We start from the raw sequence: 14,088 nt of genomic DNA, 5'->3' as shown, positions 1-14,088 counted from the left end.
AGCTAATAACATAAAATGCTTAGCTTGTGCCTAGGTGCATAATAAGCACTCAATAAATATTAGTTATTCAATTGAATAAAGTATATTACAAATTTGTATAAACTCAGAAAACAAACCAGTTGGTAAACCGACAGCACTGTTTCTTGTTAAAGTGAATTTTTAAAATATCTAATCTAAATTCCTCTCTTAGGAAAAAATTTGCATTTCTTATTACAAAATGGTAAAATAGTTTTTTGCCTAATACATAGGGTCATATTGAGCTGTTTATTTATGGTTTACAGGAAGTAATATGCCTGTTAAAAGCTGGACAAGGAGTCAGAACCTGGGCTTGGGTTCTGGCCTTGCAGCTATACGTGATCTTAGACATGTTCCTTAACCTTTCTGTGTCTCAGTTTCCTCAACTGTTAAATGAGGATAATCTTAGTATCTAATGAATCAACATATGTAAATTCTTAGAACAATGTTTGGCACATAGGTAAGTCCTACAAAAGTGTCATCTGCTACTATAACTGCTACTCTTACTGTGATTCCTACTATTACCAGGAGTAAATACTACTGTGTGTGAACATCAGCTCTGGCAGAGAAGTACAGCTCTTGTAGAAGTACAGTGGCTAGATACATAATTATCAGGCTGGGAGCTCTGTGCCTTGGTATGTGATACTGGCTACATAAGGGCTCACTCTTCCCACGGAGAAGAGGGGCTCCTGAAGGCCTCACTACCAAGAAAGGGCAGAAACAAGAAGCTAAAGGTGGGGAGAAAGGAAGTTTGGACTTGGAATCAGATAGCACTGTAATTAAGTTCCAGTTCCTCCAGCACGTCACATGACTGCATGTAAATACTTCACATTTCCAAGCTTTGGGTTCTGTGTCTGTCTACCTGCTAGGACTACCATGAAGTTCAAATAAGATGACGAATGGGAAATCACTTGGTAAATTATTACTAATAACTTCACAAATGCACGCACTTAGTAACAACTAGTCTTTGCCTCATTCTCATTCTTTATCTGCACCAGTTCTATCAAAAGATAGAGGAATAAATGATCACTAGGATTCAAAAGGAAGATCTTCATAAACACAAGCAAATATTCCCTCCATTGTTTATAGTTGTTCATTTAGACATTCCATGAAAGTTACTTTTCTGAGAATAGCCTTGTTTAAGACTGTTGACCATCTCTAACCACTGAGCAATTCCTAAGCCAAAGTAATTACAGTAGAATCTTTCTGCAGTATGTGCTGATGGAAGTTCCCTTTGAAACTCTATAAAACAGTCACAGAGCTTCTTCAAGCTGTGACTAGCATAATCTAGCCTATCCCAATACAGAAGGTGGTATTAAGAGCTGAGTTTGAATCAAGGATTTCTGTATAAGTCAGGATAAGCTAGGTTATGCTGCAGTGAAAAATTCCTCAAAACTTTCAGTGGTTTCAAACAATAAAGCTTTATTTTTCATTCAAATGACATGTTCATCTGAGACTGGCTGGGGCTCCTGTTGTCCTTACTTCAGAGTCTAGGTGACAAAGCAACCATCATTTAGAGCAACAATGCCCAACAGAACTTTCTAAAATGACTGAAATGTTTCAATCTATACTGTTCTACATCTGCACTTGTCACCATGTGGATAACGAGTACTTCGAATGTAGTTAGTGTGACATGGGACTGAATTTTTAATTTTAGTTAATTTTAATTTAAATAGTGGCTAGTGTATTGAACAGTACAGAGGACTGTAGGTCACAGTGGCAGAGAGCAAAAAATATCTCTGGAGGGTCTTGTGTCAACATTAAATGAGCTGCCTGGAAATGACACATCATTTTTGCTAACAACTTATTGGCCAAAACAAATCACATAGTCCAATTCAACCACAAGGAAGACAAGAAACGTCATTCTACTATGTACTTGGTAAGAGGGGGAGAATCAGAACATCTGGTCCACAGCACTACCGACAGCAAAATATTGTTTCTTCTAGTATGACTATACAAATATTATTCAGAGTTAAGCTATTTAGTAAATGATTACCTTTACTTTCTTGTACAAATTTTTGGTTTCACTCAGATGTTGAATTTCTTATGTATGTATCACTAGTTCATTGTCAATCTTTCTGGTTAAAATGAAATTTCCTCTCAAGTTCAAACACATCAGGGATTGTTGATTCTTTTTCTCCCTCCAATGGAGACAATTGTCCTGAAACCGCCATCCTCCTGCTGTAATCTGGACTGGTTGCTCTCTAGGCATGCTACACAGTTCTCATTTTGAGATGCCCTTCATCTTCATCCTAAGAATTCCTTCCACCCCCACCCCTCAACCCCGAGTTAGATTCCTTTATTTCTTGGATTCCAAACAACTTCCAAAGAAAGGGTGCTTGGGAAGAAAAATTTTGAGACCTTGTAAGTCTGAAAGTATATTTATTTCATCCTTATACTTGACTGATAGTTTGGATGGATATAGAATTCTTGGTTGGAACTAATATTGGTTGGAACTAATTTTCTTTCAGAGTTTTTTGTTTTAAATAAATTTATTTATTTATTCATTTATTTTTGGCTGCGTTGGGTCTTCATTGCTGTGCGTGGGCTTTCTCTAGTTGCGGCGAGCGGGGGCTACTCTTCGTTGTGGTGTGTGGGCTTCTCACTGCGGTGGCTTCTCTTGCTGTGGAGCATGGGCTCTAGGTGCGCAGGCTCAGTAGTTGTGGCTCGTGGGCTCTAGAGCGCAGGCTCAGTAGTTGTGGCACACAGGCTTAGTTGCTCCGTGGCATGTGGGATCTTCCCGGACCAGGGCTCAAACCCTGCATTGGCAGGCAGATTCTTAACCACTGCGCCACCAGGGCAGTCCCTCTTTCAGAGTTTTTAAGGACTGTCCCATTGTTTCCTACTTTAAGTACTGTTCTTCATAAGTCCAATTAATTCCTAACGTTTTTGTACATGTCCTATCTTGTCCTCTCTGGAAACTTTTCGGCACTTCTTACCCCTGATTTCTTCTGTCATGGTATAGGTCTTCCTTCATTTTTTGTTCAAAAACTCAGTGGTCTTTTCAATCTGAAAGTCATGTGTTTCACTTCTGAAGATATCTCTTGTATTACTTCTTTGCTAATTTCCTCTCATTTATTTTCTCTGTTGGATTTTGGTCCTGAACTGAGTCTTGAATTTTCTTGTATTTTTTTCTTCTGCTTTTCATATCTTTTTACTTTGTCCTACTTCTTAGGCAATTTCCTTAACTTTATTTTCCAGTCCTTCTGCTGAATTTTTCATTTCATCAATTGTATTTTTAATTTTCAGGAGTTCTTTTGGGCTCCCTGTTTTGTTTTTACAGTACTTTGTTTTTGCTTCATGGCTGCAATATTTTCTCATCTCTGTGAAATTCTAATTTTTAAAGATATTCTTTTGTATTCTGCATGGTCTTTGTTTCCTCTGAGTTCTTTCTTTGTATTTCAGGTTGTAGGCTTTCCTTAAATATGTGGTAATCTGGAGATTTCTGTTCATACTTAAGATTAATGCATAGATGGATTTCAGTGTTTCACAATCTAGATCTAATCACAAGCTGGATACAAAGTCAGCATGAGGGGCTCCAATTTGAATGAGTAAGCAGAGACCCTGCTGGGGAATCCCAACTGTCAATATTTATAGGTCTATTCTCCTGGGACAGTTAGTGTCACAAGAATGGAATCCTATGCCCTCTAAGCCTAGAATATATGACATGGCCTGCTCATTTTCTCAGAGGTTCATAGAAGAAGGGGCTGAGTGTCTCAGTGTTTAAGGAACAGATTTTCACTTAATCATTTTGTTTTTGTATGATTTCCATATGGCTGTACCTGGTGGCCCCATGTCCTGAGTAACTTTGGTTCAACCTCTTGTCTTCTGCCAGTGTTTGGGGAGGGGCATTCACTTGGCTGTACATGTAGCAGATGGGATCTAGGGCATCTGAACTGCCTCTTATTTAGACTTTCAACCAATCCTCCTCTTTCCAGCCCTACTTGTACCCTCATTTTCTGAGATACTTGGGAACTCTAATTTTTGAGCCTTCTGGGGTTATGTGGCACAGGTTTTCTTCCGGTAGGAAGACCTCCTGCTAATTGAGGTTTTAGCTTTTAGGCAACTGTTTTTCAATCATCTGCTTTCCAGATTAAAACATACTTGCTTTACTTTCCTTCCCATTCTCTCTGTCTTTGAGGGGTTAGAACTTTATCTGTTTATCTATTTACTATAATATTAGTGGGGGCCTTCAGAGAGAGAGAATGTAACTTGTGTGTTCAATTGGCCACATCTAAAAATTAACTCAATAAATCACCTAAAGACACAAGTTTCTTTTTCTTTTACAAACTACAGAAAGAATATGAGAAACACATTTCTGGGTAATGTCAGGGTTCTTCATACATCACAGATTTTCATATTCCTTTCTTTTCAAAAACCTTGTACTGATATTAAGTATTTCAAATAAAACACTATACATGTGCATTTAGCAATCTTTCACTTCTCTAGAAGTATTTTATCCAATAATTGCATCTTTTAAGAATATAGTTGAGAATCACAAAGACATTAAAGACTTCTGAGATACCCAAATTAGTGTCATTTATTTAATCACCTGCTCATCTAACATTTGAATATCTACTACATCCACGGTCAAAGGAATAAAGTGATGCTCCACTTATTCTAAGGGTCATTTAGACCCTGTATACTTTGATTTTACAAATAAGTGTAGAAAGCTGTGGTTTACTGGTTTATAGTAGAACAGAAAGAACAATATAAAAGAGAGGAGTGGTAGCTATTTTAGAGGTAGGCAGTAGCAAAATGTAACACTAATTCTGGAAGCATAAGAAAAAACAGATATAAGAATGCTAAAGGCACTGCAATGTGAGACATGTTATTTTTACTGGACTCACTCATCTTTATTTGCACTGAAATTATTATTTACTACAAATCAGTATAACAGTTTATGCTCAAAATGACAACCTTAAGATATAAAAAAAAAAAGCTAAATTATGAGCCTCACTTATTTGAGGGGGGGGCAAAGAAAAAAGGATGAAAACTAACATTTATCAAGTTTTTCTTCTATGCCAGATACTTAAGCACTTTCTTTATACCCTTACATTTAATTTTTGCAGATTAACATATCAAAGTTCAGAGATATCAAGCAACATGTCCAAGTTTCACAGCTAGTTAATAGAAGAGCTGGGACTTGAACTTGAGTTTATCAGACTCTGAAGCCCATGTGCTTTCTCTTACCCCACACTGACTTCCTCCCACTGGCCATCTCTTCTACTGAGGATTCTGGAGCAACTGTCTCAATTGGAGGGAGGTGAAAACTGATCATGGGCCAAACATTGCCTTTCTGATGTCTCTTCCATTAAAAGCTCTTAATTAGGGCTTCCCTGGTGGCGCAGTGGTTGAGAGTCCGCCTGCCGATGCGGGGGACACGGGTTTATGTCCCGGTCCAGGAGGATCCCACATGCCGTGGAGCGGCTGGGCCCGTGGGCCGTGGCCGCTGAGCCTGTGCGTCCGGAGCCTGTGCATCCGGAGCCTGTGCTCTGCAACGGGAGAGGCCACAACAGTGAAAGGCCCGCGTACCGCAAAAAAAAAAAAAAAAAAAAAAGCTCTTAATTAATTTGAACTTTATTCTTGACCAAAGGGCATGAAAATATTTTATTTAAAGGTTGTTGGAATAATTATGGGTGAAATATACTAAACTTATTATTCAGAAACCATAAATGTGGTTGAAGGACCAAATGTTACTTCTTCATCAGCCCCCCCAAAATAAGCTCAATGTAAAGTAAATCAGATACATTTTTACACTTTTCTTATTTTCTCTGTCCACAACTGACAACTTTTGATTTTTCTATTTCATTGGGGCTTTCTGCTTAATTTTAGAAACACCATTTTGGCAATTTTTAATAAAGTAAACAGAAATTGAAAAAATTCTCTAACCACCTGGCAATTATACGAAGAACACTTGTGGCCTTCAGGAGCCAAGCTTGCCATGGTGAACCCTGGGACCTCAGACCTCAGTCTAAAGTCCCTCACTGTACTGAACAGTCTTTTATTTTCTCACTGTGGTTTCCTATTTTCCAACAGTCTAAGCCCCTCACCTCATCATATTTTCGCCCCAAATTTGTTTTTTTCTCTCTAATCTCCTTATTTAATATTGATCCTTTCACTGCTGAGAATAGAGTTTTCTTTTGCTTGTAACCTTTGGTGAAGTCTTTGTCTCATAAGGACATTATTTTATTCAAACGGTCACAGAAATTCTCCTCACCCTTCTATATAGATTTTTCTTTTGCTGGTTTAAAGTCCTTTTACCACAATGTTTTAAATAGGAAACTGATGTTTCATCTAAGAAAGAATTTCAAAATTGACTGAATTAAAGTATGAAGGGGTTTATCTTCAGTTAGACAAAAGGTTCTTTCTAGTCTTCAAGAATGAGATTTGATAAAGAGAAACTTTAAGGAGAAGGTATCTACACTGTAAAGGATATTCTATTCAGAGCAGTACTCTGCACTGTTGTCTTTTGTCTAGTTGGGTATCACTGTTACTTGCCAGAGGTAAAGTAACTCGTTAACAGCCTGCTCTTTTGGGACACTTGGTAGATGAAATGCACACCTAGAGTTCTGATATACGCTTATAGACTAACACTTGAGTTTGCACTTCCTTCTAACACAGCTGCTGGGCCAAGGGCACACTGCAAGTTGAGGGGCCTGTCCTTTAGGAAAGGTGTGCAAGCAACATCCTCCCTTCCCCCCGTCCGCTGTCTATTGCACACCTGGCTTACCTGAGTCTGGAACACATTCCATCCTAGGGTGGGTGGTCTGTGGAGGGCAGGGGAAGGTTGCCTTCCCAGCATGCAGCAGTGCTTGTAACTACCACCTGCTGGTACGTACCAGGCCTGGCCTGGGAAAAAACAGAGCTATGTAGCTTTTGTCTCTTCTGAATCTGTCACTCCTGAGGCAGAAATCTAAAAACCACAATTTCTCTTCAATGGATGCAAGGTATTTCCTTTAGTATATTTCTTTAGAATACACTGGTGTGGTTATTATCTTACTCTCAAAGTAGCAGCAAACTATAAGTAATTTCATATAATACACTTATTTATAAAATTTCTCCTTCCTCTCAAAAAATATTTGGCTTTCTCAAAATTTGCAGATATTTCATATAGTTTTAGATCAAGAAAGAAACTTAGCATCAATTTTTTTCATTTTATATTTGAGGAAATAATGGTCTAGAGGAGAAAGAGACTTTCCTGAGAATGAAGAAACCATCAGGGCTAGAATAAGTACTGTGCTACTTCTCTAAACCTACTCCAAGGAGAAACCCAATATCTATAGGGCTAAGCTCTGAGGCAAAGTGTTTTAGCAAAATTAAATTAAAAGTCATTATCACTTTTAAAAGACGAGCTCACACTCTTTCTTTCCCCCACTACCTCCCACCATCAAAGTAGTTGTGAAAACTTTCCACATTCTTTTTTGCAATCCAGAAAGATGTTTTTATTAGTAGTATAAATCTATCCATCTGTAACATGATTCCATGAGACAGAAAATTAACTTGGTAATCAGTGGTAATTCTATCCAACTAATTTTCAGTATTGTGAAGTTGGGCTTAAGTATTTTTAAGTTGTAGAGTGTGTTCACAATGGTCAGAATATGAACTAAACTCACTGAGAACCAATAGGAGATTGTTTAGAAAGCTCCTGTCAAGTCAATGTCAGAGTATAGGGGAAAAAAAGGCAAAAAAATGTGGAAGGGCTCCAGCATCAGACACAGGTTTCCACATTGCTGGCACCATTTTATTTCCTTAGCTAAACTGTCTTCAGACTACAACAGTCATTTCACCATTGACATTTTATAAAACATCTATGCTCATGTTGTATTATGTATAAAAATAGAACTCATGAATGATATTTACCCTGATGATTTAATTGGCTTGAAAGCATGAAAAGAAATTACATATGAATGGCTAATAGTTTTCAACATTATCTTTTTTAAATTTCACAAACAATATCAAGACAATATTAAAGAGAATGTTGCATTTTATCCCAAATATTATTACCCTTTTTAATATATTTATGCCTTTCAGACTCTGTTTATACATTTTCCAAAAATCCTAAATAATATAGTTTCAGAAAGCTCTATAGTGCATGCCTTAGTGGTCTTGATGCTTGGAAATTTCTTTGTTACTAATGTTGAATTATATTATTTTTCTGCTCAAAAGAATCCCTGGCTTCTTATCTCCTGCAAAGCTAACGTCCAAAACCGCATAATGGCCAAAGAGGTCCTTCCTGATCTACTTCCCCAATTACCTCTCTGAATTCATGTATTACACTTTGTCTGTATGGCTCTTGCTCTGCTATTTCCTCTGCCTAAATACACTTCTCCCAGGTATCCTCATGATTCATTCCCCCTCTTCCTCTAGGTCTCTATTCAAATGCCATCTTATACATAAGCTTTTCCAGACTATCTCTTTAAAAGTTACATTCTTCTCCCCCAAACCCACTTCCCTTTCCTGTTTACTCAGCTTTATTTTTCTCCCATTGCAATGGTCTAAACTAGTATGTATTTCCTCTCTCTCCAAGCTAGAATATAAGCTCCATGAGGGCAAGATTTTGTTTTGTTCAATTCTCTGATCCTGGTGCCTAAACAACACTGGCTATGTAGGAGGTGTTAAAAAAATATCTTGTTTAATGCACCTAGATATTGATTTTCAATTTTAAAAACCCAATTACTGTAACATATTCAGAAGTTCTAAGTTAAAAATAAAACCAGCACTTAAGGGACTTCCCGGGTGGTCCAGTGGTAAAAAATCTGCCTTCCAACTGCAGGGGACGTGGGTTTGATCCCTGGTCAGGGAACTAGGATCCCACATGCCGTGTGGCAACTTAGCCCATGTGCCACAACTACTGAGCTCGCGCGCCTCAACAAGACAGCCCGAGTGCTGCAAACTACAGAGTCTCTGCACCCTGGAGCCTCTGCACCACAATTAGAGAGAGAAAAGCCTGCACACCACAACTAGAGAGAATCCCATGCACTGCAACAAAAGATCCCGCATGACTCAAGGAGGATTGTAAATGCCACAACTGAGACCCGACGCAGCCAAAGAAAGAAAGGAAAGAAAGAATAAAAACATGACATTAACAGAAAGATAGACAAGATGAAAAGGCAGAGGGCTATGCACCAGATGAAGGAACAAGATAAAATCCCAGAAAAACAACTAAGTGAAGTGGAGATAGGCAACCTTCCAGAAAAAGAATTCAGAATAATAGTGAAGATGATTCAGGACCTCGGAAAAAGAATGGAGGCAAAGATCGAGAAGATGCAAGAAATGTTTAAAGAAGAAACAAACAGAGATGAACAATACAATAACTGAAATGAAAAATACACTAGAAGGAATCAATAGCAGAATAACTGAGGCAGAAGAATGGATAAGTGACCTGGAAGACAGAATGGTGGAATTCACTGCTGTGGAACAAAATAAAGAAAAAAGAATGAAAAGAAATGAAGACAGCCTAAGAGACCTCGGGACAACATTAAACGCAACAACATTTGCATTGTAGGGGTCCCAGAAGGAGAAGAGAGAGAGAAAGGACCCGAGAAAATATTTGAAGAGATTATAGTCGAAAAGTTCCCTAACATGGGAAAGGAAATAGCCACCCAAGTCCAGGAAGCACAGAGAGTCCCATACAGGATAAACCCAAGGAGAAACACAGTGAGACACACAGTAATCAAATTGGCAAAAATTAAAGACAAAGAAAAATTATTGAAAGCAGCAAGGGAAAAACAACAAATAACATACAAGGGAACTCCCATAAGGCTAACAGCTGATTTCTCAGCAGAAACTACAAGACAGAAGGGAGTGGCATGAAATATTTAAAGTGATGAAAGGGAAGAATTACAACCAAGATTACTCTACCTGGCAAGCATCTCATTCAGATTTGATGGAGAAATCAAAAGCTTTACAGACAAGCAGAAGCTAAGAGAATTCAGCACCACGAAACCAGCTCTATAACAAATGCTAAAGGAACTTCTCTAAGTGGGAAACACAAGAGGACAAAAGGACCTACAAAACCAAACCCAAAACAATTAAGAAAATGGTGATAGGAACATACATATTGATAATTACCTTAAACATGAATGGATTAAATGCTCCAAGCAAAAGACACAGGCTCGCTGAATGGATACAAAAACAAGAACCATTTATATGCTGTCTATAAGAGACCCACTTCAGACCCAGGGACACATACGGACTGAAAGTGAGGGGATGGAAAAAGATATTCCATGTAAATGGAAATCAAAAGAAAGCTGGAGTAGCAATACTCATATCAGATAAAATAGACTTTAAAATAAAGAATGTTACATGAGACAAGGAAGGACACTACATAACGATCAAGGGATCAATCCAAGAAGAAGATATAACAATTATAAATATGTATGCACCCAACATAGGAGCACCTCAATACATAAGGCAACTGCTAACAGCTATAAAAGAGGAAACTGACAGTAACACAATAATAGTGGGGGACTTTAACACCTCACTTACACCAATGGACAGATCATCCAAAATGAAAATTAATTATGAAACACAAGTTTTAAATGACACAACAGACCAGATAGATTTAATTGATATTTATAGGACATTCCATCCAAAAACAGCAGATTACACTTTCTTCTCAAGTGTGCACAGAACATTCTCCAGGATTGATCATATCTTGGATCACAAATCAAGCCTCAGCAAATTTAAGAAAATTGAAGTCATATCAAGCATCCTTTCTGACCTCAGCGCTATGAGATTAGAAATCAATTACAGGGAAGAAAATGTAAAAGACACAAACACATGGAGGCTAAACAATACGTTACTAAATAACCAAGAGATCACTGAAGAAATCAAAGAAGAAATCAAAAAGTACCTAGAGACAAATGACAATGAAAACAGGACAATCCAAAACTTATGGGATACAGCAAAAGCAGTTTTAAGAGGGAAGCTTATAGCAATACAATCCTACCTCAAGAAACAACAAACATCTCAAATAAACAATCTAACTGTACACCTAAAAGAACTAGAGAAAGAAGAACAAACAAAACCCAAAGTTAGTAGAAGGAAAGAAATCATAAAGATCAGAGCAGAAATAAATGAAATAGAAACAAAGAAAACAATAGCAAAGATCAATAAAACTAAAAGCTGGTTCTTTGAGAAGATAAACAAAATTGATAAACCACTAGCCAGACTCATTGAGAAAAAGAGGGAGAGGACTCAAATCATTAAAATTAGAAATGAAAAAGGAGAAATTACAACAGACACCGCAGAAATACAAAGCATCCTAAGAGACTACTACAAGCAACTCTATGCCAATAAATGGACAACCTGAAAGAAATGAACAAATTCCTGGAAAGGTATAACCTTCCAAGTCTGAACCAGGAAGAAACAGAAAATACAAACAAACCAATCACAAGTAATGAAATTGAAACTGGGATTAAAAATCTTCCAACAAACAAAAGTCCAGGACCAGATGGCTTCACAGGTGAATTCTATCAAACATTTAGAGAAGAGCTAACACCTCTCCTTCTCAAACTCTTCCAAAAAATAACAGAGGCAGGAACACTCCCAAACTCATTCTATGAGGCCACCATCACCCTGATACCAAAACCAGACAAAGATACTACAAAAAAAATATAAAGAATTACAGACCAATATCACTGATGAATATAGATGCAAAAATCCTCAACAAAATACTAGCAAACAGAATTCAACAACACATTAAAAGGATCACACACCATGATCAAGTGGGATTTAACCCAGGGATGCAAGGATTCTTCAATATACACAAATCAATCAATGTGATACACCATATTAACAAACTGAAGAATAAAAACCATATGATCATCTCAATAGGTGCAAAAAAGCTTTTGACAAAACTCAACACCCATGTATGATAAAAACTATCCAGCAAGTGGGCATAGAGGGAACCTACTGCAACATAATAAAGGCCATATATGACAAAACCACAGCAAACATCATTCTCAATGGTGAAAAACTGAAAGTATTTCCTCTAAGATCAGGAAAAAGAGAAGGATGTCCACTCTCACCACTATTATTCAACATAGTTTTGGAAGTCTTAGCCACAGCAATCAGAGAAGAAAAAGAAATAAAAGGAATACAAATTGGAAAAGAAGAAGTAAAACTGTCACTGTTTGCAGATGACACGATAGTATACATAGAGAATCCTAAAAATGCCACCAGAAAACGACTAGAGCTAATCAATGAATTTGGTAAAGTTGCAGCATACAAAATTAATGCACAGAAATCTCTTGCTTTCCTATACACTAATGATGAAAAATCTGAAATAGAAATTGAGGAAACACTCTCATTTACCATTGCAACACAAAGAATAGAATACCTAGGAATAAACCTACCTAGGGAGACAAAAGACCTGTATGCAGAAAACTGTAAGACACTGATGAAAGAACTTAAAGATGACACAAACAGATGGAGAGATATACCATGTTCTTGGATTGGAAGAATCAATATTGTGAAAATGACTATACTACTCAAAGCAATCTACAGAGTCAATGCAATCCGTATCAAATTACCAATGGCATTTTTTACAGAACTAGAACAAAAAATCTTAAAATTTGTCTGGAGACACAAAAGACCCCGAATAGCCAAAGCAGTCCTGATGGAAAAAAACGGAGCTGGAGGAATCAGGCTCCCTGACTTCAGACTATACTACAAAGCTATAGTAATCAAGACAATATGATACTGGCACAAAAACAGAAATACAGATCAATGGAACAGGATAGAAAGCCCAGAGATAAACCCATGCACCTATGGTCAACTAATCTATGACAAAGGAGGCAAGGATATACAATGGAGAAAAGACAGTCTCTTCAATAAATGGTGCTGGGAGAACTGGACAGCTACATGTAAAAGAATGAAATTAGAACACTCCCTAACACCATACACAAAAATAAACTCGAAATGGATTAGAGACCTAAATGTAAGACCGGACACTATAGAACTCTTAGAGGAAAACACAGGAAGAACACTCTTTGACATAAATCACAGCAAGATCTTTTTTGATCCACCTGCTAGAGTAATGGAAATAAAAACAAAAATAAACAAATAGGACCTAGTGAAACTTCAAAGTTTTTGCACAGCAAAGGAAACTACAAACAAGGTGAAAAGACAGCCCTCAGAACAGGAGAAAATATTTGCAAACGAATCAACAGGCAAAGGATTAATCTCCAAAATATATAAACAGCTCATACAGCTCAATATTAAAAAAACAAACAACCCAATCCAAAAATGGGCAGAAGACTTAAATAGACATTTCTCCAAAGACATACAGATGGCCAAGAAGCACATGAAAAGCTGCTCAACATCACTAATTATTAGAGAATTGCAAGTCAAAACGACAATGAGGTATCACCTCAAACCAGTTAGAATGGGCATCATCAGAAAATCTACAAACAACAAATGCCAGAGAGGGTGTGGAGAAAAGGGAACCCTCTTGCACTGTTGGTGGGAATGTAAATTGATACAGCCACTATGGAGAACAGTATGGAGGTTCCTTAAAAAACTAAAAATAGAATTACCATATGACCTAGCAATCCCACTACTGGGCATATACCCAGAGAAAACCATAATTCAAAAAGACACATGCACCCCAATGTTCATTGCAGCATTATTTACAATAGCCAGGTCATGGAAGCAACCTAAATGCCCATCGACAGATGAATGGATAAAGAAGATGTGGTACATATATACAATGGAATATTACTCAGCTATAAAAAGGAACGAAATTGGGTAATTTGTAGAGACATGTATGGATTTAGAGACTGTCATACAGAGTGAAGTAAGTCAGAAAGAGAAAAACAAATACCATATATTAACGTATATATGTGGAACCTAGAAAAATGGTACAGATGAACTGGTTTGCAGGGCAGAAATTGAGACACAGATGCAGAGAAAAAATGTATGGACACCAAGGAGGAAAGTGGTGGGGAGGTGGGGGTGGTGGTGTGATGAATTGGGAGATTGGGATTGACATGTATACACTGATGTGTATAAAATGGATAACTAATAAGAACCTGATGTATAAAAAAATTAAAAACTAAAAAATAA

At 37.4% G+C, this 14,088-nt stretch overlaps 1 protein-coding gene across 3 annotated transcripts in view; it reads right to left on the bottom strand.

The window, feature by feature from the left end:
* The window catches only part of SCAPER (S-phase cyclin A associated protein in the ER), a 495,909-nt gene that overhangs the window by 85,814 nt on the left and 396,007 nt on the right, over nucleotides 1–14,088 (bottom strand). The gene's annotated exons all lie outside the window — the stretch shown is intronic.

This window comes from Grampus griseus (assembly GCF_964374135.1).
Source record: "Grampus griseus genome assembly, chromosome: 2".
NCBI lineage: Eukaryota > Metazoa > Chordata > Mammalia > Artiodactyla > Delphinidae > Grampus > Grampus griseus.
The sequence above is the reverse complement of the archived record's forward strand: the minus strand, read 5'-3'. Positions and strand labels throughout refer to the sequence as shown.